General features: G+C 40.4%; 1 pseudogene across 1 annotated transcript in view; it reads right to left on the bottom strand.

Annotated features, from left to right (window-relative positions):
- LOC149172414 (COP9 signalosome complex subunit 6 pseudogene) overlaps positions 1-26,006 on the bottom strand; it is a 51,401-nt pseudogene that overhangs the window by 18,883 nt on the left and 6,512 nt on the right. The gene's annotated exons all lie outside the window — the stretch shown is intronic.

Raw genomic sequence — 26,006 nt, 5'->3', positions numbered from 1 at the left:
TGAACAAAATTTGGAATTTCAAGAAGGTATAAATCATATTATTGCCACATAACACAAACACACAACATTTTGGGATCTTCAAGCCATCATACAAGGCAGAACCTGAAGGGGCAGATTATTAAATCAAAGGAAAAAAGAAAAATCCTACATTAAGGGTTTCGAGCATTCAAGAAATAAAGGTCATTGATCATGTATGTACAGTATCAAGACTGTCAATAACTTCCCAGCACCTATCAATTAACAGAATTGAAAACTTTAATGCAAAATAATCAATTAACATGAATACCCAGGGGCTTTTTTTCGGCGTCCAGAATCACTCCAAAAAACAGTAGATAAGATAAGATAATTATATTATTGTCAAACAAATGACCACAAAAGTAAGTCAAATGGACTGCTGAGTATAATGATGTCAATACAAAGCAGGAGTACTAAAAATCTTCTATACAAAGAACAAAAAGTAAGTAGAGTAATCTTCAGCCAACCACTGCTCAAAATTATGTCTCATTTGACTTAAATTCCTCTTAATCTAATAGAAAACAATATCTGAAAATCCCTAAACAATTTTCCTCCATCCACTATTGGCTGATTACTTTTCTTTGACATTAGAAGCACTAATAATAAGCACCCGAGCATTTTTTTCAGAGTTGTAGACAGACACAATTTTGGAAACCAGGAGAAAAAAAATGGAGTGTGGTCTTCACACAATTATGTGTCTCCATTCCACTTAAGCTCCTCTTAATCTAATTCAATATCAATATCTGAAAGTCACTACAAATTATTCCCTCCAACCTTCTTCATCCAATTACTTTTCTTTGACGATTAAGAGTCCCATTCGTCCTTGAATGAGGATAACCACTATAAAAGCCCCAGGGACTCAGAGGAACAAAAGTCAAAAGAATCTCAACTATGATTTTATGCATAACAATAAGGACATTCAAGACTCATCTAACAATATTGTTATACCTGACATAACAACCAGAGAGTAACTGCCACCAAATGATGCCAAAATAATTTCCCTTTATATATAACAGGACGAACATAAGACTCTAGACTAAAGGAGGTTCAACTTCTGATTGGCAAGCAAAATGAGCATTGAGAACAAACAAGGGCAAGCATCAGTGCATAATGTTAAGGATGCTGACAACGAGGATTCCTCTGAAAAGCGAAAGTGTTACAAATTTCCAACCCAAACATGAAGAGAAGAACTGGTCTTGAAGAAGGAACTGATTGATGTTATTCCCTTTGAATATAACAGAGCAAACATAAGACTTTTAACTTGAGGAGAGACAAGGTGAGGTCCAACTTCTAAATTTCAAGCACAATGACCAGTGAGGAACAAGTAAGGCCAAATTTCTGATCGTCGAGGAGAATTGATAGACAAACAAGAGAAGAATTGGTCTTAAACAAAATCTGAGTGCATATGACAGAACAAACATAAAACTCTAGGCTAGAGGTAAGATAACATAATTTTATTAATGTCCAACGAATGACCATAAATAGGTCAATGGGACTGAAGAATACAACCAGTACAAGTACAATGTGGGAGTCTAAACGCAACTCCTAGAAAATGCCAAAGCTAAATCTAGGAATAAAATGAAGTAAAGAAGGATACAATAATAGGGCATCCTCGTAAACATGTATATAACCGGATCATGTAGAAGGCTAAGTGAATTAGTCCAGGGCTGGAGGTCGATGATTGTCAAGAACAATGAGCACTGAGAGAAGACAAGAAAAACATCAATGCTTATCGTTAAGGATGCCTACAACTAGGATCCTTTTGACAAGTTAGAAGGTTTTACAGATTTGCAAGCAGACTAAGAAGATAAAAAATGGTCTTAAACATGTAACTGATTGAAGTAAACATGAGAATTTGATTATGGTTCTAATTCGTGTATACTAGGCTACTAACCTCTAGAATGGAAGATCTTAGGTATTCTGTTCTGGAGTTCCTTGGAAAGGTTTATCATACTGAATGTGCTCAAACTTTACTGATGGCAATGAGAGTGCTTACACCAGGATGTGTCAAGTGCTTATATCAGGATGTGTCATAACTTGCAGAAGCTAGCAGTTATCTAAGAATCTGTAGCTGTTTCATTACCCACAGGTTTATCACTCAAACTTGTCATTGTAATCATCTTTGTTGTGGACTTGTAGCACTGATTTGTTACGTGTTTCTACCCCAACTTACTTCTCGTCTTCTTAATTTCACTGCAATTATTTATCATATTCTGCAAACTAATCTTACATCAACAGAATCAAAACAGCTTAAGACAAGTTTGCTTATTAGTCCAGGGCTGGAGGTTGATGATTGTCAAGAACAATGAGCACTGAGAGAAGACAAGAAAAACATCAATGCTTATCATTAAGGATGCCTACAACTAGGATCCTTTTGACAAGTTAGAAGGTTTTTACAGATTTGCAAGCAGACTAAGAAGATAAAAAATGGTCTTAAACATGTAACTGATTGAAGTAAACATGAGAATTTGATTATGGTTCTAATTCGTGTATACTAGGCTACTAACCTCTAGAATGGAAGATCTTAGGTATTCTGTTCTGGAGTTCCTTGGAAAGGTTTATCATACTGAATGTGCTCAAACTTTACTGATGGCAATGAGAGTGCTTACACCAGGATGTGTCAAGTGCTTATATCAGGATGTGTCATAGCTTGCAGAAGCTAGCAGTTATCTAAGAATCTGTAGCTGTTTCATTACCCACAGGTTTATCACTCAAACTTATCATTGTAATCATCTTTGTTGTAGACTTGTAGCACTGATTTGTTACGTGTTTCTACCCCAACTTACTTCTCGTCTTCTTAATTTCACTGCAATTATTTATCATATTCTGCAAACTAATCTTACATCAATAGAATCAAAACAGCTTAAGACAAGTTTGCTTATGGTGTCAAGGTGTTTACATCAGAATGTGTCATAGCATGTAGTAGAAGCAAGCAGTTATCTAAGAATCTGTAATTGCTTCATTACCTGCAGGTTTATAAGATATCCACTCAGGCCTGTCATTGTCATCCTCTTTGTTTCAACTTGTATTGCTCATTTGTTAGGTATTTCTACCCCAGGTTACCCTCGTCTTATTTTTTTAGGTTTGACTACAATTCCTTCTCATTATCTGCAAACTAATCTTATGTCAACATACTAGATCTTAGCCAATGGTCATGCTCAAACCGGGGGAATGTCTTATACCATGTTACCATCTTATCCAATGGCCATGCTCCTTCCTGCAGGATGTCATGTACCATAGTTTTCCTGTGAACTCTAAATAGTATAAATGGAATTAGCAGCAACATTGAAAAATAAAATTAATAACAACAGCTGTTTTGTACAGAACTATCTCTTCAAGTAAATTACATAAATTACTTTCTACTTGTAGATTAAATAGGAAACAATATGTAAATATTATTAAATTAAAAAAGAAAGAAACTCAGTCAAATTCGTTTTGATTTATCTTAACCGGAGTGCGACCAATTTCAACGAGTAGATTAGTTAACAAAAGATTTTACACAAGTTTGGCACAATACAGAGTGAAAAACAATTAAAATTGGAGAACCCAAAAAGAGATAAATTGTTAAAATCAGATATAGTTATCTTAATTTAATGGGCTGAAAAGAGGGCATAATAATGATATGAAGTGGGAAAATGTATCTCAAGGGACTGCAAGAACTGCCCCTAATTCTCTTGCATACTATTACAGAAATTCATCTTCACATAACGGTGAAAACTTCGAATTAACCATCACTAATATGACTGAAATTCCTTCCAAGCAGATTAAATTAGAACACCATCTAGTTAAATATTTATGGTAGGTCGTTGGCTGTATTGAGAAAATGGAAAACCACAGATCCCACTCAATTAACTTTGACTTAGCAAACTACTTGACAGAATTCAGTGCAAGACAGAAAATTAAATAAATGAATGCTTTTATTAATTTAACAGGCAAGAAGAAGTGTCCATCAGATAAGGCGACAGAGAGTAACAGCCCACAGCTGTCGTACCACAGGCAGGCAGCAGCAGTTCCATTACCACACTTTAAGGCTCCTCACGTGAGAGAGGCACTGGTTATAAAAGCATTGTGTAGCACGGGTTTCAAATTCGTCCATCAATTCTTAGCATGAAAGGACACCTCCATAGTTTCAAAGAAGAACAATCCCATCCAGCTCCTACATGCCTGGTTTATTGTGTCAGTGGGCTGCAAGAGGATGCAAAGTTCAAGTGAGTAGAGACAAGAGTTGAGACAATGCGGTTTGATGTTCTTGCTGAAGGGAGAGATCGAATATACTCAACCCTGTCTGGTTTTTGAGGCCTTGAAGTGAAAAAATGAGAGGAGGGTCGCAAGAGGCACAGTAGGCCTCCAAAAGGGGAAAAGGGAAGAGGGGTGGAAAACTCCTAAGGAACAGAACAAGGAAAGTGGAGATTGTTGACATACACAGAGGCTACCTACTTCGTCGTTCAGAAAGCACTAAGATGCATGTGAAGCTCATATAATCTGGCATTAGGTAGACCACAGAAGTGAGCTCCAACCCCAGGTTATGTGGGGAATGAGAAGGTTGGCAGAGTCATACCTGACACACGACATTCCAGAGGCATAGATTCAAAATATGCAAAGATAGTTGATTTATACTGGCATTAAGTAGTTGCCTCTAACATTGGAAGGCAAAAGGCCAATCCTGTTCTGGAAAAGTTGGAAAAGATGCAAAGCGAATATGATGAATCCATCAATGCAATTCTCAGATCAGGTTAGGAGTACATTGGAGAGAAATACAAAACTTAGTAAGCCCCAGATGCTGTAGCTGAGGGGATGCAAGCTGGGACCCCTTCAAATTCAATCAACATGAACACTGAAGCATGGGAATGGCCTCCAGGCCTGTTTTGCTTCCTCTTGCTTTTATGAAGAATATTTCTTTAGTTCTAGGTTTTTGCCTTATATGCCACCTAGTTTAAGGACTATTTCTACTGTTAGTTACATGGACGATAATACTGTCAGTATTTTAGACTTCAGTGGCCTCTAGCCCAATTTTGCTTCTGAACAATGGCATATTTTCTGCATACCTAAGCACTTCATTAAAATTTGTTATTTTTTGGATAATAGAGCGGTGAGCCTAGTTCAATTAGGCCTCACCCTCTAATCAATTGTGCTATTTATCCGTATAGTAATAGAATAGTGTCTAACTTAACAAAATATCAGGCAACAGGAAGTGGCACACATCAAAAATAAGATTTGTTATTTTTGGCTGAACCTTAAGACGCAATATAAAAAGAAAAAGATTAAATATTTCGTAGATTTTTCTGTATTTTTTCTATCATTATTTCTGAATTTCGGAGCAATCTGTATAATTCAGTGTAATTTTATACTCAAGTATAATTTTATATCATCCATATTTCCAAATCTGTTTTCTTCCAAATGCCAAATTTGTCGAAAATACCAACCCCCAACTCCCCTGGAACCAACAAGCCTACCAAACTTTTCAAACTTGTTAACTATGAATTCAATATAAAATTACGGCGTTAAACATATTTATGCTGAAATTAATCTCCATCGCCAAGCAGCAGGAAACGTTCCTGATTTATAGAAGTAAATTTACCTTGTAATTTCTGAGATGAGGATATTTCACACTCTTTATTGGTGTTAATTACTTTTAAGTAAAATAAATCACCTATCACAAAATATGCTAAAGTATAAATGTTTTAAAGGTAGGTGAGATGCTTTAATCGTGCAAAACTTTAACAAATCATCTTGGGGCCTAACTTTTAGCGCAACGCAGTCCAAAGCCACTGCAACTCTAATATGAAATTCAATGTTTGTCTAAAGCATACCTAGAAGGCTTAAGTGTGCAATATTTCATGGGATTATCAAAATTAACATCCAGAAAAGTATTTGATTCATCAAACTAATAATTTCGCTCTGAAAATATTTAAGGGGTGGTAGCTGCCAAGTGGGGTGATTATTTGCCCCAGAGGACAAGTTGAAATATCCTACATGGGGTCTGGGAGATGACACGAACAACTAGGCTGAAGCATATGCTCTCTTGCAAGGTTTAATTCAGGCCCAAGCCCATAATATGAATAATTTGATCATCATAGGCAACTCTAGGAATCTAATATGTCATCTAGTCTAAGGCACACTCCCAGCAGATGTAAAATTGAATAGCATCCTCAAGAGAATCAAAACACTTCTAAATAAGATTTATTCCTACTCTATGTTTCATATGTTGAGACAGAATAATCAGGATGCAGACCAAATGTCCAATAAGGGAATTAAAAAGGCCATTGGAACCTTGTTGCTTAATGGACACAAGAGATATTATCCCATTCCTTAATGAAGAGGAGTATAATTTTAAGTGAATTGAGCCACCTCAGGTGTTGGTCACAGGGGACAAAGAAAAGGGAATTGTGGCATGCAAGTGTCAAAGGTATAGCAAGCATCTCTACCTCAAAGAGTGCTCCGACATTACCCTTGGGTTGGCAAGGAGAGGCAAGCACATTAGGCCAAGTGATCCAAAATGGATCTTGGATAGACTTTTAAGTCTAAAGTGTTCCTCACAGAGGAAAATGAAAGTCTACGGCTGCTCTTGGAAATAGTCTCATTGCATAGATCTTCTCATTTTGAATCTACTGCAACTTGAATGGGCTAAAATGGACTTCGGATGAAGAAGTTATCGCAGAAAGAAGATTGCCATTGTCCTTTGAAAAGGAGGCAAATTCTTGTAAAAATAAGCTTAAGGCCTTATATGCATAAATCGCATCGGAGATGTTAAAAGGAGGACTTAAAGCAAAGGCAGAAGGACCCCCAATTAGCGATCTCCGACTTATCGCATCAGAGGTAGGCCTTCGCCCGATATCGGGACCCTAGGCAGAGCGATATGCGATTGCGATTGTGATCGGCCGATCGGCAGATCGACGATCGACACACCCAAGAGGAAAGGACCCCAGGCACTACGATATGCCGATTGCGATTTGCTATTGGAGCCTATAGCACTGATCGGAGATATCGGCGATCGATGATCCCTGATACAGAGGGTCGTTGGGCACACGACATGCGATAAGCCAATAAGGCACGGACCCGGTGGGAATTATAAGCCCGATTTCATAATATTCAAAATCCGGAAATTCGGATTTTCAATGTATTTCCAGTGTAAATGGGTTTTTGGCCATTTAGCCATGCGACTTGCGATTTGCGATAGAAAGCCGAACCCGAAAGGTTTATAGATGCGGCTTTGTGTTATTTGAGTTTCGTGGTAAGCGGAATTTCGGGCGGGCCTCAAGCGGTAAGTGGTATTGGACGGGCTCCGCCCAATCCCATACACTAGCTGACACGTGGCATGGCGCAGGAGAGAGAAAACTGCCTTTTCGGGCGAGTAATCTCCATGCACATAAGCCACCCGAAATGGCTATCAGTCGTTGGATCGGAGATCACGCAGATCAACGGTGGGCTTGCGACAACCATAAAAGGGCGGACCCGATAGGGATATGAGCGCGATTTCATAGAATTTGAAGTTCAGGGTTTTGCACCTAATATTGTATTTCTAGTAAATCTCTGTGTATTGGAATTTTGTTCCATTTTCGGGTTTTGCCTGAAGGAAGGCCCCGATTCCTTTGTAACTGCCCCTGATCATTGTGCCACACTGCAAGCGGGCGTTTTATAGACAATGATGCGTTTGTAACGCAGAGAGAGCCACAGAGCCAGATGGCCAGTCGAAGAGACAAGGAGCAGAAGAAGCCGCAGAGGAATGATTACATGCAGAGAAACGGTTGGGGAAGCCGCAGAGCCAAAAGGATGCCTCAAGAAAGCCAGAGAGCTCAATTGACAAGGTAGCGGGAAGCGCAGGCAACTGAGGGAGGTTTTGGAGTCGCTTGGAGGTCGAGCGAAAAACCAGCGAGCCAAAAGCCGAGAGCCAGAGCTAGAAAGCCTGAGAGCTTCAGAGCCAGGGATAAGATGGTGTTCTAAGCCCATTGTGTTATGTGTAAACTAGTGGAGTTGAGCGCGGAGCTTGTAAAAGAAGTTAAGCCATAATCCCAGAGAGCCTAGTTGAGTTGACTAGAGCTCAAGGAGACGTAGCCCAAGAGTTTTGGGTGAACTCCATATTATATTGCCATTATGTGTGATTGCTTGTTGCTGCATTATTTACTGTCACATGTATTTACATATCAGCATAAACAACCGAATTTAAAGCGTTGAACAGTTAAAAATAAACACAAGCATACACCTATTTCAAGCATTATTAATTCCGCAATTGGTTAATTATAAGATCTTGGGAATATTTAAGCTTTAGAAGTGGGAGAGCTTCTTGTAAGCTTGACAAGAAGCCTTTAGTGCCCCATTTTCAGATCAGGTGGTATCGAAGCCTGAGATTGATTAACCCCACCTTCAAACAAGGTTATATCAGAATGCTTGATTGACAGAGCAAAGATTGCTTGTCTGAAAGGTGTTTGGGCAGTCAAGGACTGATTGTCTGATTGATTGTATGCTTGTTTGCAGATTAAGTATTGTTTGAGTTTGCAGAGGTGAAGGGAAAGCTATTGATAGCTCAGTCCAGGAGAGGACAAGAAGGAAGAAGGGCTGAAGGCATTCTTCTTATCCCAAAGGACCTCAAGGCAATCCTTGAAGCACAAGAGGTTTGTTGCAAAAGGTTGTTGAATAAGCTCTTTATTAATCTTGTTTGAAGTTCTTTTGTTCATTGGCATAATGACTACTTCTACAAGTGAGTCCTCAAATTATGCTTTCTTCACAAGATTCTTTGATGAAGACAAGAAGCAAGACTTGTTCACCATGATGGATATGGTGAGGGAAATGTATGAGGATGGAAGGAAGAGCAGCATACTTAGAGAGCAATTGAATTCCGTGGAGGAAGAGAAGCAGATGCTTTCTGACAAATTGCAGGAAATGGAGAGGCAACTTCATATTGCAAATATGAACCTGAAAAGGATGCATGAGTTGGAGTCACAGCTCTTTGTTGCCAAAGAAGCCTTAGTCAAGTATCAGCTTGAAAAAGAGGTAAACCATTCCTGTTTGTCTTCAAATTCTTCTAAGAATGCTTGTATTGGTTCTTTTGAAAAGCATACCAAAGACATAGGTTCCAAGCTAATGTCCTATATGGGCTATGAAGGAAAGGGCTTGGGCAAACATGCATAAGGTATTGTTGATCCAATAATAGTTGAGAAAAGGCCTAAGCACTTGGGTCTTGGCTATGGACAGTCTTATGGAGAAAGTTCCAAAGCTACCATGAAGGCCATTGAAACAGTTCCATTTCAAGTCTTCTACCTCAAGAGTGTGAAGATTGTATTCAGAAGGAATGCAATAGTTTGAAACATCATTTACAGGACACAGGTGTTCAAAAGCACACACTTGAACCAGAGAGTTGCGGAAACTCTAAAAGCCTTGAAGAGATTGATGGTGTTCCAAAGGGAGCCACTTCTTCATTTGATTCACCTCCTCATGAAGGCAATAAAGGTGAAAGAGAAAGGTATAAATCTGGTTCTAATCATGTTCCTTTTGATTTTGTAAAGCATGATAAATTTCCACATAGATATGGGAAAAGAATTGCATGTTCCTTTTATGGTTTGGATAACCATAATGTTTCTAGATGTTGGAAAAGGATAGCCACATGCAAGAAACTTTTGAAGGGAAGGAAGCAAGAAGCCAAAGGTCCATTGGACAAGGCAAATCATGTTGTCAAGAGGATGCACATGTGTTGCGGTTACTGCCATAAGCAAGGGCATCTTGCTGAAAGATGTTGGACTCTGAATCCAACAACGCTTCCACAAAAGCTTAAGAAAGTTTAAAGAGAAAGGATGATTCACATGTTGATGCTGATGTGCAGACAAAGGAAAGACCTTTGAAATGGATTGGTAAAAAATGGTTAGAGTTCTTATCCAATTAAGATTGCATATCTATTGATGCATCTATTTGCATTTCTTTGTTAATGAGATGCAAGTTGCAGGCTTTTACCAGGAAGGTGAATGGAAAAGTTGAGTAGGAGACTCACTTTGTTGTTGCAACATTATATTCATTTCAACTTCGAAAGTATAGTGTGCTTAAGCAAAAGTTGAAGGATGAAATGCATGCATAAGCTTGATGTGCATGAACACAGGGATGTTGATGTTGTCCTTGTATTTGAACATGTATGTGTAATTAACTTGAAGGGTTGATTGCTTTGACATGCATGTAATGCAAAATTGACTTGAGAAAAGTTGATGTGGTCTCCAAGATGGAGATAATGATGAAGTGTTTCATCTTTTGAAAAAGAGTCCTACATGTCTTTTTCTACATGCTTGACTTGAAGGGTCATTTGTTTTAAATGCATGTTTTGTGGGTTTGTTATCTACTCCATCATTTGTACGCAGATGTAAGACATGGAAGTGTTCACAAGATGTGAAAACCTGTTTCTTTTGTTGAAGCAGGAGTTTATGCCATCCAGTTGTTGTCTGTATTTCTGTTGTTGTTAACAGTTGTTGTTGACAACTTGTCAAACAGGTACAAATGAAAATTTTGTGAAGCAGATGTAACTTCACATTTGTTTGAGCCACCTTGGATCAATGATCAAGGCAGAGAAGTTCAAACTACCTTCTGTGACCATTTCAGCAGGAGTTCTGCATGAAGTCAAGGAGGAAAACAGTTCTTCCCAAGAGGACCAGCACATCCAAGAAGGAGAGTGGTCAAAGGCTTTGGTTCAGAGGCGTTATGCAGAGGCAAGTGTATGGAGGTTGAAAGAAGAGGGTGTTGTTACTCTCATTTACTGTTCAGATCAGTATGTTAGTCTTTTGGAGACCAAAAGTTCTTTTAGTGGGAAGGCGTGATCCAAAATGGATCTTGGATAGATTTCCAAGTCTAAAGTGTTCCTCACAAAGGAAAATGAAAGTTTAGGGCTGCTCTTGGAAATAATCCCATTACATAGATATTTTCATTCTGAATCTACTGCAACTTGAATGAGCTAAAATGGACTTCGGATGAAGAAGTTATCGCAGAAAGAAGATTGCCATTATCCTTCGGAAAGAAGGCAAATTCTTATAAAAATAAGCTTAAGAACTTATATGCATAATTTGCATCGGAGATGTTAAAAGGAGGACTTAAAGCAACAGCAGAAGGACCCCCGATTAGCGATCTCCGACTTATTGCATCAGAGGTAGGCCTTCGCCCGATATCGAGACCCCAGGCAGAGCGATATGCGATTGCGATTGCGATCAGTCGATTGGTGGATCAGCGATAGGCACACCCAAAAGGGAAGGCCCCAGGCACTGCGGTATGTTGATTGCAATTTGCGATTGGAGCCGATAGCGATGATCGGAGATATCGGCGATCAGCGATTGAGTGATCGGTGATCCCCGATACAAAGGGTCGTTGGGCACGCAACTTGCGATAAGCCGATAAGGGCCAGACCCGATGGGAATTATAAGCCCGATTTCATAATATTTGAAATCCGAAAATTTGGATTTTCAATGTATTTCCCGTGTAAATGGGCTTTTGGCCATTTCACCATGTGATTTGCAATAGCAAGCCGAACCTGAAAGGTTTATAGATGCGCCTTTGTGTTATTTGAGTTCCGTGGTAAGCGGGATTTCGGGCGAGCCTCAGGCGGTAAGTGGTATTGGACGGGCTCCGCCCAATCCCATACACTGGCCAACACGTGGCATGGCGCAGGAGAGAGAAAACCACCTTTTCGGGCGGGTAATCTCCATGCACATAAGCCACCCGAAATGGCTGTTAGCCGTTGGATCAGAGATCATGCAGATCAACAGTGGGCTTGCGACAGCCATAAAAGGGCGGACCTGATAGGGATATGAGCGTGATTTCATAGAATTTGAAGTCCGGGATTTTGCGCCCAATAGTGTATTTCCGGTAAATCTCTGTGTATTGGAATTTTGTTCCATTTTCGGGTTTTGCCTGAAGGAAGGCCTCAATTCCTTTGTAACTGCCCCTAATCATTGTGCCACACTGCAAGCAGACGTTTTATAGACAATGATGCGTTTGTAACGCAGAGAGAGCCATAGAGCCAGATGGCCAGTCGAAGAGACAAGGAGCAGAAGAAGCCACAGAGCCACAGAGGAATGATTACACGCAGAGAAACGGCTAGGGAAGCCGCAGAGCCGGAAGGATGCCTCAAGAAAGCCAGAGAGCTCAATTGATGAGGTAGCGCGAAGCGCAAGCAGCTGAGGGAGGTTTTGGAGTCGCTTGGAGGTCGAGCGAAAAACCAGAGAGCCGAGAGCCAAAGACAGAGCTAGAGCCAGAGCCGAGAGCTCGAGCCAGAGCCAGAAAGCCTGAGAGCTTCAAAGCCAGGGATAAGATGGTGTTTTAAGCCCATTGTGTTCTGTGTAAACTAATGGAGTTGAGCATGGAGCTTGTAAAAGAAGTTAAGCCATAATCCCAGAGAGCCTAGTTGAGTTGACTAGAGCTCAAGGATACGTAGCCCAAGAGTTTTGGGTGAACTCCATATTATATTGCCATTATGTGTGATTGCTTGTTGTTGCATTATTTACTCTCACATGTATTTACATATCAGCATAAACAACCAAATTTAAAGTGTTGAACAGTTAAAAATAAACACAAGCATACACCTATTTCAAGCATTATTAATTCCACAATTGGTTAATCATAAGATCTTGGGAATATTTAAGCTTTGGAAGTGGGAGAGGTTCTTGTAAGCTTGACAAGAAGCCTTTAGTGCCCCATTTTCAGATCACCAAGAAAGATCAAGCAAGTCGTGAGGTCATGAAGCATCGTGTCTGAGTGTGGAGGAGGTTGGCACGAGCTCTCCAAGATCATCCATCCATTTAGTTATGAATTGTTTAGTGAATGGAGCTCAGCTCGTATCAGGTGGCAAAGGGATATCAGTTCTATAGTGGTTTGACTTCAATCCCAAGTGATGACTCATCCAGTTCAAAGTGGGAAATGCATTGTTCCAAGAGGGATGTTTTAAACTTGGTGGCTGTAGCACAGTGGGAAATGCATTGTTCCAAGAGGGATGTTTTAAACTTGGTGGCTGTAGCACCTTCTGAAATCATTGTATCAGTTGGAGGCTAGATTTCAAGTACTATTGAATGTTCAAACAACAATAGGAAGGGAAATCATAATTGCACATTTACTATGGTATGTCATGAGAGATCATGGTATCAGACAGACAGGTATGTGTATAATGGCTTCAATAATAACTCATTTAATTTAGGAAATGAATTTATCAATGCCTGGTAGTCTCTATTTGTGGCATTTGTTAGGGGAAGGAAAGCCAAAATTGAAATTGTGCAATCCATCTCCCCACAGGCTGTGCATGGGTTGTGCTTTCGGGAAGATGACAGTTAGGTCTGCGTACTCCATCTGGTGTCTGTTTTGAAAGAAGTTCGAGATCAAGCAGTTCAGTGACACGAATATGTAACGTCCTCTACAAATTGAGGACGAATGGGACGAAGTAGCCTATCAATCCCTTTAAGCTATAGAGTTCCAAAAAAGAAAAAAAACCCCAAAAATTGCCATTGTTGGGTAAGTTTTGGGGCAGCTGGACAAAGAAACCCAAAATTGGGGCTAGGAGTAAAGTTTACTCAATCATTTTAGAAGAAAAGACCCCTCTAGGAAATCTACAAATATGAAAGGGATGAATTCATTTTGGATCATCAAGATTAGGATCATCTTATTCTATTCTTGACCTTTAGCTCTGAGGGTTTCAAGACCCCTTTTCTTCTTATCAACTTTGGTGGCAAAGGATTTCACCCTAGTTGACACCCCTCACTTTCTTTCCTCTGTTTGGCACATGATTCCTGTCTGCGCAGCAAATTCTGTAAAGACTAAACTTTGTATGGAAAGCAAATTTTGTGAGGTTTAATCTTTGTTCTGACACCGGGATTTTATCTGAGCAAGTTCTTGTGGTGGTTTACCTACGTTGGCACTAAGGCGCCGAGTGTCCTGTTGCAAGGAATAAGTTCTACGAAGCAGACGCAATTTGAATGGGAATCAAGCCCTGAAACTAAGCAGAAAAAGACAAGCGAAGCTCCCAAAACAAGGATCTCCCAGGTGTGGAAAAGGCGGAATTTTGTGGCTAAGCTCGGGTAGGATTACGGGTTCCTGTTGTGGCACAATCTAGAGTTTCTGTGATCGTTGCGGATCCTTGTAGCTAGTTACGGAACTTGTGTTGAGGGAGCCATGCCATTTGAACCTGTTTTTGGGGACACGTACCAGTATTACAGGGTTGTGGTGGCATTTTTGTGGGCTCAGATTCCCCGTAGTTGACAGAAATCCAAGCGTTGACTTCTGGCAGTGAACCCTGACCAAGCGAGGATCGGATTCCCTGTTGCTGACAGAAGACCAATCATTGACAGTCAAGGGTTGACTTCTCTGTGCCAGCAGACTTTGAACAAGCAAGGTATTAAAGTTGGCATCCAGATTAGTCTTAGATTCATAGTGATTTCGCTGGTGCTAATTAGGGCTTTTGGGGTTAACCCTAGATCTGATTTTAGCGCAAGGGATTACAATTGAAGTATGTATTATTAAAAGGCCGAAGACAACCTGAAGGCATAAGGTCATCGGATCAAAACTTTAATTTATCTTCTGAACTACGGTAGTTTGTGATGACTGTTGGCATATAAACTGTTGAATTGTCTACTTGATTATAGTCTATGAAGTGAATTCGAACAATTGATACTGAATTGTTAAATAATTGTTGTTTACTTGAAACTTCATGCCATTGCATTCATATTTATTGGACTATAGAGTTATTTCTGGTCAATAATTGCAATACTGTTAATTACATTTGACTATACTGTCATCATCTGGTTGCACACAGTATTTGAAATTTTATTTAAACCCTAGTCATTCAAGGGTAAAACTAGGGCAAAATTCCACTGCTATATTACAGTGGTAGCAGAGCGTTGGAATCCTGCCATCCTATGAGTTTGATGCATGTTTCCAGGAGATAACAGTAACATTACAATCAAGAAGAAGAAGGTTAATCGCAGGGCAACAGTGGAGGGTAAGGAAGAACGAGGAGATCCAGCAACAAGAGCATGGGTGCAAAAATTGGACACCTACTTCAGGCTCAACCCTATGGCGGAAACAGATGCGATCCAATTGGCCACATTGCATCTAGAAAGGGAAGTGCATGAATGGTGGTATCATGGTCTAGTAACTTTGAGGCATGCCAACATCACTTCTTAGGAAGATTTTACTCAAAGGTTGATAGAAATATTTGACCAAAAGAACCTAGATATCCACTTCAAAGAATTGGCACTTCTGAAGCAGCTAAGATTGCATGAAGAGTTCATTGCAGAATTTGAATGTATCGCTGTCATGGTAACAGACATATCTGAACAAAGATTAGTCATGCTTTTTACAGAGGCTTTATCCTAGCCACTACAAGGCTAGGTAAAAGCATTCAATCCCACAACCGTTCAAAAGGCTATCAAGAAGACTCGCGATATGGGAAATGCAACAATCAAATCTATAACCTCTCCTAAACCTTTCATTCCCCCAAAGGATAAGGAGAAGAAGGCCCCTCAACATGATTGGCCTAAATGGGACAGGTTAGATGAGGAAACCCGAAGCAAACTATGGAGGAAAAAGTTATGTTTTACTTGCAGGGAACCATGGGAACCTAGACATCGTTGTTTAGGAAAGGGGAAGATTCACTACATCGAAGTGCTCTCTGACCACGAAGAAGAAGGAGAAGAACCCACACCTAGCAATGATGAACCCACTGAGCCTAGCAATACCAAGGAAGAACACCCACAAGAAGAAGCTAAAGAGGAGGAAAAACCCCACGAAGAAAAGAAATCCCGACCACAAGTTAAGATTGCAACTCTTTCAAGAACACCCAGATATTACACCTTCAGGGTCAAGGGAGTCGTCAAGGGACAATGTATCACAACCTTGATTGATGGGGAAGCTACACATAATTTCATTGATGTAGTGTTAGTAGCAAAGAGAGGGCTTCCCACAAAAGAATTCGAAGGCCTTGATGTAATAGTAGCAAATGGGTACAACTTGGATTGCACATGGATGATCCCAGGTTTGAGTGTAACACTTGGTAATTATACTTTCACTAGTGACTTTTACGTAATTGATTTGGCGATATTAATATGGTATTGGGGGTTCAATGGTTGTATTCATTGGGAAAGCACACTATGGACTATCAAGCATTGGAAATGGAATTTAAAGCACCAAATGGTAGTAAGGTGGTTTTGAGGGGTATGGCAAATGGTGGACCACAGGTCGTTTTTGCTAGAAGGATGGAGGCCATTTTTAGCCATAGGGGCATAGCATATGCAACAGAATGCAGGATTACAAACCAAAGGGTTCCCGACAATGACAAACCACAGTACAACGCAGACATTCAATGAGTGTTGGACAAGCATGGTAAGGTATTTGGTGATATTCCCCCAAGATTATTGCCTAAAAGAGGATTTGAACATACTATAGAACTAGAAGAAGGGGCGCCAAACCCATAATCACCACACCATATCAACATCCAACGAAATTCAAAGGACAAGATAGAGAAGACCATCCAAGGATTATTAGCAATGGGCCATATCAGGCCAAGCTCAAGTTCGTTCACCTCATTTGTAGTTTTAGTAAAGAAGAAGGATGGCGTTGGAGGATGTGTATTGATTATTGAGCTCACAGCAAAAAAACCATTAAAAATAGGTACCTTATTCCCACTAGACGCGCTTCATGGAGCAGTATATTTTTCAAAGATTGATTTACGATTAGGGTACCATCAAATTCGAGTTCGAGAAGAGGACGTGTCAAAAACAGCATTCAAATGCCATTATGGACACTTCAAATCTTTGGTCATGACATGCCAAAAACAGTGTCTTCAGCAAGCAACTAAGGATGTTTTTATTGGTATTCTTTGACGACCTTCCCTTCTACAGCAAAACCTGGAACGATCATTTGGGGCATTTGGATACAATTTTGAGCATTATGCAGGAGCAATCTCTCTATGCCAAAGCATCAAAGTGCAAGTTTGGGTTGATGGAGATTCTTTATTTGGGACACATAATCAACGCAAAGGGAGTACAAGTTCATCAAGAAAAGATTCAGCCAATATTGGACTAGCCCACACCCAAGACCATGACAGAATTATGAGGATTCTTCAGAATTCGCAGTTATTACAGACATTTTGTCAAAGGTTTCTCTCAGCTAAGTGCGCCCTTGCCAGATTTAACTAAAAAAGGGGCATTCAGGGGGATAGAAAAATTCGACAAGATATTTAACAAGCTCAAGAAAGTGATGAGCTCATATCTTGTGTTGGCCCTCCCTAGCTTTAGTCAACTATTTATATTAGAGTGCGATGCATCAAGAGAAGGCATAAGGGTAGTCTTAATGCAAAAGAGTCAGCCTATTACATTCGAAAGTTGGAAGCTTTAGTACACAAAGAGGCATTATTCCATATACGACAAGGAGATGTTGGCTATCATGCATGCATTGGCAAACTTCAGGGAATATTTGGTAGGAAACAAGTTCATAGTCAGGACAAACCACAACAACCTGCATCATTTCTTGGGACAAAAGGACCTGAACAAGTGGCAACAGAAATGGGTGAGCAAGATCCAAGCTTATGATTTTGATATTGAGTATGTGAAGGGAAAGAAGAATGTTGTGGCTAATGCACTTTCCAGGAAACCAACAACATGTGCCCTCATAGAACTTACTGAAGATTGGAAGGCTCACCTCTCAGCGAAGTATGCTAAGAACCAATTTGCTTGTGCAATTATCGACCAGATCATCCAAGACGATAGGTACAAACTAGTTGACGGGGTTATTTATTATAAGGACAAAATATACTTGGTTCCCAAGTCTACACTCAAGGAAAAGATTTTGAAGATCACACATGACATTCCATCAGGTTAGACATCAAGGTTTTTTCAAGACGTACCGACAAATTCGAGAACAATTTTCTTGGAAGGGTCTGAAGAAAGATGTGATGAAATACGTCAAGGAATGCATGACATGCCAACAGAATAAGGTCGAGCATACGCATCCTATAGGTCTTCTCCAACCTCTACCTATTCCCGAACAAAAATGGGAGAGCATCTCGATGGACTTCATTACAGGGTTGCCCAAAGCACAAGGTAAAGATTGCATTTACACTGTGGTGGACAAGTTGACCAAATTCACACATTTCTTTGCAATCTCATTTGATTATTTGGCCAAACAAGTAGCAGAATTGTTTTTCTGAGAAGTCTTCAAACTACATGGACTACCAAAGAATATAGTTAACTATCGCAACAGCAAGTTTATGGGTGCTTTTTGGCAGGAACTCTTCAGGCTGGTGGGGATTGAATTAACCCCTAGCACTAGCTATCATCCGCAGACAGATGGTTAGACAGAAATCGTGAATAAGTGGATTGAAGGGTACCTACGCAACTATGTGACGGGTCAGCAAAAAGCATGGATCAAGTGGTTGTACCTTGGGGAGCATTGTTACAATACCACCTACCACTTATCCATTGGGATGTCACCATTCAAAGCTCTATATGGGTATGATGCACCATCTTTATCAACAGGGTTTTTGGAGACAGCAAGGTGCCTATTGCTAAGGATTGGATACAGGAAAGTCAGGACATCCTTAGAGTATTCAAGAAAAAATGAAGGTTGCTTAGAATTTACAGAAGTTGTACACAGATCAGCGTTTCACAAAACGCAACTTTGAGGTAGGGGACCTCGTCTTCTTGAGATTGCAACCCTATCGACAGCTTACCCTTAAGAAGAGTGGCGCTGAGTTATAAATTCCGAGAGACAACAGAATCCATAATGTATTTCATGTGTCGTGCCTCAAGAAGGTCGTGGGGCAACAAGTCACCATATCTGTTGAATTGCCACCTTTAGATGAAGAAGGGCAACTAGAGTTAATTCCAGAGACAATCATGGTCGTGCAAGAAAAGAAGTTAAGAGGGAGAGTAATTCCAGAATACCTTATCAAGTGGAAGAATTTGCCAGATGAGGACGCGACATGGGAAGGGGATTGTATTCAACAGCACCCGAATTTGCAATTACTTGAGGGCAAGCAACTTCGGGCAGGGGGGACTATAACGTCCTCCACAAATTGAGGACAAATGGAAAGAAATATTCTATCAATCTCGGTCGGCTATATTCCACCAATTAGGGAAAATCGCCCAAAAATTCTCACTGTTGGGCAAGTTTTGGGGCAATTGGGTGAAGAAACCCAAAATTGGGGCTTGGAGTAAAGTTTACTAGATCATTTTAGAAGAAGAGACCCCTCTAGGAAATCTATAGATATGAGAGTTATAAATTCATTTTGGGTCATCATGTTTGGGATCATCTTACTTTGTTCTTGACCATTAGCTCTTAGGGTTTTAAGACCCCTTTTCTTCTTGTCAATTTAGGTGGTGAAAGATTCCACCATAGTTGACATTGGACAACCCTCACTTTCTTCTCTCTGTTTGGCACAAAATTCCTATCTGGGCAACGAATCCTGTAAAGACTAAACTCGATTTGCGCAGCAAATTTTGTGAGGTTTAATCTATGTTCTGAGGGATATAGATCTTGAGGTGGTGCTTGGTGATGACTCTATAGTCTGGGCAATTGTTATTGGGACCGTATCCTTTCAAAGGGAGTCACAACCTCCCTTGATAGTGACAAAGGTCTTATATATTTTGGGGTTGAAACAGAACTTGATATCAGTTTCCAATATTGAGGACAAGGGGTATGAGGTGGTGTTTCATGATGGGCATGTTCTCATGTATCCTAAAGGATCCAGTATCACTTTAGCCAAAGTGATTGGAATCTGTCATGGGAAGCTATACAAGCTCACGTTTCAGCCAGCTAGAGCATTGGTTTCTACCAATAGCAATAGTGACTTATGCGAGTAGTGGCACAGAAGGATGTATGCAAGTAGTGGCACAGGAGAATGGCCCACTTATGGGGTTCTGAGAATATGGAGAGAGATTGTTACAGGGCTACTAGATTTCAATACTAAGCACCAAGATGTGTTCAAAGGGGAGTGCATTGGGAAAGTATAGCAAGGCTGCTTTTCCAAGCAGTGATAGTCAGGTAGCAGGTATCCTTGATTTGGTTCATTCTAATGTGTGTGGTTCTGTGTCTTCTATATCATTGAGTAGATATGAATATTATGTCACTTTCATGGACGACTTCTCCTAGAGGACCTGGATTTTTTTCATGAAGACCAAGGGTGAGGTCTTCAAGAGGTTCCAAGACTTTAAAGTTGTTGTGTAGAACCAAACAGGTAAGAAGATCAAGGTGTTGAAATATAACAATGGGGGTGAGTATACCTCCAATGAGTTTAAGGACTTCTATGCGAGCAAGCACAAAGAGGGAGTTGATTGTTCCTTACAATCCACAGCAGAATGGAATTGCAAATAGGAAGAATGGGGCCATAGTAGGGGCTGCGAGAGCCATGCTTCATGATTAGAGGCTACCTTTCTTTCTTTGGGCCAAGGCTTGTAACAATGCAGTGCATTTGCAGAACAGGAGTCCATGAGTTTTAGGGAGCAAGACTCCTGGGGAGGTTTTTTATGGGAAGCAGCTTGAGATAGGACACTTTAGGATTTTTGGGTGTCTGACTTATTCTCATGTCCCTGAGGAGAAGAGGACAAAGCTAGAACCCACAGCTAAGAAGGGTGTTTTTGTGGGGTATAGCAAGACCTCAAAGGCTTACTACATATATATATTCCTACCAACAAGTAGGTTTTTGTGAGGCGGGATGTGAGATTGAGGAGGAGAGAGCCTAGAGGAGGTCATGAGAGTTCAATCAAGTAGAGCAACAAACTCCTCAGCAAAGGATTTCACCACAAAGTATTAGACCACAAGGTACAGGATCACAAGGATCAGGAGGATCATAGGCTTCAAGGGTGACAGGGTCATAGGGCACATGTTCCCATGGTGCAGGTTCACCATCGACCATAGGTGCATCATCTTCAAGCACACAATCTTCAGAGGATATACCCACCCTAGTACAGAAGGCCACTTATGGGAAGAGGAAGCCAAGATGGCTTCATGAGACCTTGAAGGAAGCCCAAGAATCAGTGGGAAAACCCAAGTGGTCAGTTAGGGAGAGCAGACCACCAGAGCAGTTTGGTAGCTATTTGGCTATGGTGAGTAGCATTGTTGAGTTTGAGCCTTCTGGCTATGAGGAGGCAATAGGCTAGCTGGTCTAGAGGGATGCCACGGTGGAAGAGTATGCTTCCATCATGAAGAATGGTGTTTGGGAGATTGTACCAAGGCCTGAAGCGAAGTCAGTGATGACTTCCAGGTGGTTCTACAAGATTAAATATGTTGCAGATGGCAACGTTGAGAAGTACAAAGCTTAGTTTGTGGCTCAAGGGTTCTCACAGGTAGAGGAAGTTGATTATGAGGAGACCTTCGCTCTAGTTGCTTTGTATACTTATATTACATCAGTGATCTCTATAGTAGCAAAGATGGGATGGAAGATCCACCAAATGGATGTGAAGATTGCATTTTTGAATGCGATTTACAAGAGGTTTACATTGAGCGGCCACATGGCTTTGAGGTGCATGGGAAGAAGTCTCGTGTTTGCAAATTGAAGAAGGCACTTTATGGACTGAAGCAAGCTCCAAGAACTTGGTATTCTCAGATAGATACTTACTTGCAACAATTGGGTTTCAAGAAGAGTGATGCAAATCCAAACCTTTATTACATTGTTGTTGGTGAGGATCCTCTCATTCTAGCATTGTATGTGGATGACTTATTTATTAAAGGTATAGAGAGGCTCATAGAGTACTACAAGTAAGATCTTGCTTCAAAGTTTGAGATGACAGATATTGGACTGATGCATTATTTCTTGATCGGCTCATTGATGTATCTGGTCAACACTAAACTAGACATTTGTTTTGCAGTCAACACTCTTAGTAAATTTATGGTGGAGCCTAGGAGAGTGCATAGGGTGGCTGCAAAACATGTGCTTCGGTATCTACAGGGGTTAGTGAACTATGGTTTGTACTATGTTCAAGGGGATGGAGTCAAGTTCACTGGCTATACAAACTCAAATTGGGCACGATGTGTTGATGACAGGAAAAGCAATGCCAGGTGTTGCTTCAGGTTGGATTCGGCAATTGTGTCATGGTTCAACCAGAATCAACAGTTAGTAGCACTGAGTTCTATTGAGGTCGAGTACATGGGATAACGTAGCTTGAGTACATATATGGGGTGGTGCAGCTTGAGTACATACCTATTGATGAGCAAGTAGTGGACATTCTCAAGATGTCCTTGCTAAGAGGCAAGCATGTGTGCTAAGGATAAGATGGGAGTGGTGAAGAACACTTTCCTCTATAAGAGGGAGTGTTACAAAAAGTGTGTCAAGGACAAGTGTTCCTAAGGCTTGGTGTTTAGCCTAGAAAAAATTGTCCAACATGACCCCTTAACATAACTTTACAAGACATAAATTCATAAAGTGACTTTTTGGAAATTAAATGAAAAGGCAACTTAGGGGATAAAGTGACTTAAGTGGATCAATCGGAGATTAAATCCCCACCCTTGATCTCAATGGCTAAGATCTATTGTCAACCACAGGATCATAGGGTTAGGTCACTCTTCATTAAGAGAGAACAAAAGGAAACTCAAGGGAGAAAAATGCACCATTTTGCATTCATTCTTCATGAGCTTTGGAAAAGAGGAGAAGAGGATTGAGAGAGCAAGTACAGCAGGAGAAAGGGAAGTACAGCAGCATGTATAGCACAAATCTCAAGGAGGAGGCACAAATTTCAAAGCCAAAAACAACACAAAATTCGAGGAGCTTTTACTGCAATATGAACACAAAAAGCAAAGAGGATTCAGCATATTAATTGCAGCAAAGGCAACCCGATTTTCGAGGGTATGACAGTGTTGCCAAAGCTGCTATAGCAGCATGAAAATCAAGGCAATCTAGGCACAAAATTCTGAGCAGTGTTCAGGAAGAGGATTGAGAGAGCAAGTACAGCAGCATGTACAGCACAAATCTCAAGGAGGAGCACAAATTTCAAGGCCAAGAACAACACGAAATTCGAGGAGCATTTACTGCAATATGAACACAAAAATCAAAGAGGATTCAGCATATTAATTGCAGCAAAGGCAACCCGATTTTCAAGGGTATGACAGTGTTGCCAAAGCTGCTATAGCAGCATGAAAATCAAGGCAAACTAGGCACAAAATTCTGAGCAGTGTTCAGAACAAAAGACAATTGACAATGCATTAATTGTTGTCAAAAGGTACTGCAATGCCAGCACAAATTTCCAGGAGTTGGGCACAAAATTCTAGGGGGTTTCTGCTGCATCAAATGTTGTCAGACAGAGAAATCCCTCTCTCTTACTGGTTTCCCCTTCAGGGTTTTTCCAAGGTCTATTGACTAAAATTTCCTTGCGTAAAAATTTTGTGGGTTGCTTGTGTTTTATCTCAGCAGAGGCAAAAAGTAGATTAGACTCATGTGTTTTAACTTTTTTAAATATTCATGTTTATGACAGCAACAAATAAAAATGTGGGTTGCACATTAAACTTGATGAGACTTCACTAAACTTGAAACCGGGTTGGGTCTAAGCCAAAAAAATTCTACAATTTCACACTCTTAATTAGTGCCAATCACTTCAAGTAAAATAAATCACCTACCACAAAATATGCTAAAGTATAAAGGTTTTAAAAGTAGGTGAGATCCTTTAAACCATTTAAATGAATTTGATCCGATGTAGAAAGGAGAACGATGGAGGCATTGCGTTGGATCAGTGTTAGGGATTCTCAAGATTTTATGCTTAGAGTCGCCTCAAGCTTCACATCTGCAAGGTGTTGCGCAGACCTGTCTTAGTGCGTAGATGAAGGCCTTATGCCCTTGCGCAGCGTGGATCAAAGGGAGAATTTGGTTGTTCATTCAATGCATGAGTCCATCAACCGATTTTGTGTGCATCTGATATGTAAGGATATGCCATTAATCTGCTTTGCAAAATATGTTGGTATCATAGCTCCTTCTGAGTATACAACGAATGAATTTCACATCAGAAAGGAGGTTGATGTAGTGATCTACAGAGACGGCGAGGTTTTCTTGCAATGGTCAAGTATCTTTTTCAAGAACATTTGTGACGAAACGATATTTCTGGGCTATTGACCAAAAGTTTCTTAACATCAAATTTGACCCTTTTGATACCAAATCTGATAATGGCAGTGAGCTATGGTATGATGGGACTCCAAAGCGAGAAGGAGACTCAAACTCCAAACAAGCAAGGTTTAATTTTGTATGGAGAGTTGGCTCTTCTTTCTAGATCTGAAACGATCAGAAGAAAGGTGGTTAATTTGACATTTTATGTGCAGGATTTTTTGCTTGATCTAGGGATTTCACTCGTTAGACCCCATATTCGATTAGATCAAATTGAAGATATCCTAGATCTAAATTTGCCCCTCTATGGGTCTCCTCTTTGTCGTTTAGATCTAGATCTGAACAAAAGCCAAAAAGAAAGAGGAAAATACCAGATCTTTGTCAAGAATTTAAATGGGAAGGCCACAATCCAATGGATCCAAGGTACGGATCTAGTGGAACAACTAAAGCAAAGAATCCAAAATGACTGGGGATTACCAGTAACACATCAAGTTTTGTTATATGAAGGAAAAGTGCTCCAGAACTCTTTCTAGCTGAAAGAATATAGTGTGGCAAGAATTCTACCATAACATTAAATCTGCGGATGCGGGGGGTTCTACAACCTTCAAAAACCCTAATACAAATCCTAGAAACCCTAATGGATCTATCTCGTTCAAGGATGCACTGAAAGGGAAGTCTGCCACTCCAAATGATCAGATCTAAAATTTGTCAGGTCCATACATTGTCGAGTAAATGGACAAGGTACCAACTATGGATGTAAAAACCCCAGAGGTAAAATCATATTTTGTTGATCTACAATCTAAGGCATTAATATGTCAGTTTAATGGTTTATGGTCGAGACCTGAAGACTTATATCAGTGGGTGTACTCTTCTTGGACAACAAATTGCGATCTCTACTTGTGCTCTAAAGGTTTCTTCATAGTACAATTTGACACACAGCAAGATATGGAAAAAGTGTTGATTTTTGGTAGAGCACTTCTGTAAGTCTCAAAATTTGCAGGGAGGCTTAGACACATGCATTCTCCAATAACCAGAATTTGTTTTGGAAAATTCCACCCGGAGACAGTTTTATTAAAATAATTAATTATTTTTAATGGGTCCCTAAGTCTAAACTTAGGAAATTAAAATAATTAATGGGTATTAATCTAAACTGTGGGTGTAACTTCTAGAAGAAGGCGGTGATCAAGTCAATACGATCTTAGCCATTGATTAGAATCTAATCTGAGCCGTTGATTGATCAACTAGAGGATTATAAGAGAAGGCTTGATGAGCACTTGGAGAACACACACACAGAGATCAGAAGTTCAATTTTCTAAAGCAGAGTTGCCGGAGAGATTTTCGATAGTGATAGTATCCGGAAGAGGGAAGTTTTCCTGGACTAGAGAGTACAAGGTAGAGAGGGCAGAACGACGTCCAGATAGAGGTTGACGTTGGCCCACGCAGAGCTAACACAGTGGCAACGCAGAGCCTAAAGGAAGATCGAATTCCTGCTGGGGAGATCGATTTCAGAAATCGAGAGCTGGGGTGTGAGACCGGGAGGCTGGAAATCGAAGTTTCTGGGCAGCAGAGGATCCCGAGGAAGAGCAGAGCAGGGCAGTCCCCAACTGAGGTGACGCAAAGACTGCATAAGGTTGACGCAGATCTGCGCAGAGGTTGACGCAGAGCCTCCTTCTAGCAAGATCAAGGTCAAATTCTTCTAGTGATAGGTTGAGATCATCTCACTATTTGTTTTGTCTAGTTTCTCTTTGTATCAGATAGCCAATCAGGCTTCCAACAAATTGTACTCAAATTTACTACTGCATAATAATAAAACCCTCAAAGTTGCTGCACCGGTTTTCCCACATTGGGTTTTTCCTGGTACATTTGTCCAAAAATAACTATGTCAGAGTTGCAGGTGAAGCAAGAAGAACAGAGTCAGAAAGCCCAGCACTGAAGGAGGAAGGGAGTTCAAAATTCCTGC

This window comes from Pinus tabuliformis, chromosome 4_2 (assembly GCF_031772625.1).
Source record: "Pinus tabuliformis cultivar Carrire ecotype Pingquan chromosome 4_2, CPIR1, whole genome shotgun sequence".
Classification (NCBI taxonomy): domain Eukaryota; kingdom Viridiplantae; phylum Streptophyta; class Pinopsida; order Pinales; family Pinaceae; genus Pinus; species Pinus tabuliformis.
Note: the sequence above shows the minus strand (reverse complement) of the source record. Positions and strands in the feature narration are given on the sequence as shown.